Genomic DNA, 1,184 nt, shown 5'->3' on the forward strand with positions numbered 1-1,184 from the left:
GCGAGTGGTTAGGAGCCAGTGGTCCCAGATTGTGAGAGGGATGTCTGACTGTGGAATCAGGCCTAAACCAGCAGTCAGACATCCCCCAAGGGGTCCCAGATTGGAGAGGGTGCAGGCTAGGCTGAGGGACCCCCCCACACACACGAATTTCATGCACCAGGCCTCTAGTTGTGAATAATACTGCTATGAACATTCACACACAGGTTTTTGTCTAGATGTATTTTTATTTTTTTTTGGTTATGCCTAGGAGTGGAATGTCTGGGTCAGCCGTGGGCAAACTACGGCCCGTGGGCCGGATCCGGCTCATTTGAAATGAATAAAACTATTGAAAAAAAATACCGTACCCCTTTATGTAATGATGTTTACTTTGAATTTATATTAGTTCACACAAACACGCCAACCATGCTTTTGTTCCGGCCCTCCGGTCCAGTTAAGAACCCATTGTGGTTCTCCAGTCAAAAAGTTTCCCCTCCCCTGATCTGGGTCATATGGTAGGTATATTTAACTTTATAAGATACTGCCAAATTGTTTTCCAAAGTGGATGTACCATTTTGCAGTCTTACCAGGAATCAAGAAAATTCCAAGTTGTTTCATGTTCTCACCAATACTTTCTGTCATCACTAGTTAATTTTACCTATTCTAGTGTGAATGTAATGGTGTCTTTATTTTTAATTGTGAAAAGTTATGATTTTGCTATTGAATGCCACACATTGTGCTTTGACTCATATTTCTTCCGAACTAATCAAAGGGTGTGAGGATGCCTCCCAAGGCACTGCAGAAAATACTGACTGCTTCATGAATTTGTGTGTTATCCTTGAGCAGGAGCCATGTTAATCTTCTCTGTATCATTCCAAGTTCAGTATATGTGCTGCTGAAGCAAGTACTATAGTAGTGTCTTTTACAGTTTTAATTGACATTACTGTTGATGTTGAGTATTGTTTCATGTTCTTATTGGCCATTCATTTATCTTCTTTATGAAGAGTGTACAAATTATTGTGTGGTTTTTTAATTGAGTTGTTTACCTTTTTATTATTCAGTTGTATATGTAGTTTATATATTCTGAATAATAATCTTTATTAGATATATGTATTATAAATATTTTTCCCAGCCAATAGCTTGCCTTTTTATTGTCTTAAAGATGAGGGATGACTGGTATATTTAGGTATTTGTCTGTTGCAAACATG

General features: G+C 38.3%; 1 non-coding gene across 1 annotated transcript; it reads right to left on the minus strand.

The window, feature by feature from the left end:
* Positions 1-777: 777 nt before the first annotated feature.
* LOC118654821 lies at positions 778-884 on the minus strand. Its single transcript, XR_004967086.1, has one exon. It is a non-coding gene; the product is annotated as a U6 spliceosomal RNA (small nuclear RNA).
* Between the last annotated feature and the right edge of the window lie 300 nt (positions 885-1,184).

Source organism: Myotis myotis, unplaced genomic scaffold (genome assembly GCF_014108235.1).
Source record: "Myotis myotis isolate mMyoMyo1 unplaced genomic scaffold, mMyoMyo1.p scaffold_m19_p_4, whole genome shotgun sequence".
Classification (NCBI taxonomy): domain Eukaryota; kingdom Metazoa; phylum Chordata; class Mammalia; order Chiroptera; family Vespertilionidae; genus Myotis; species Myotis myotis.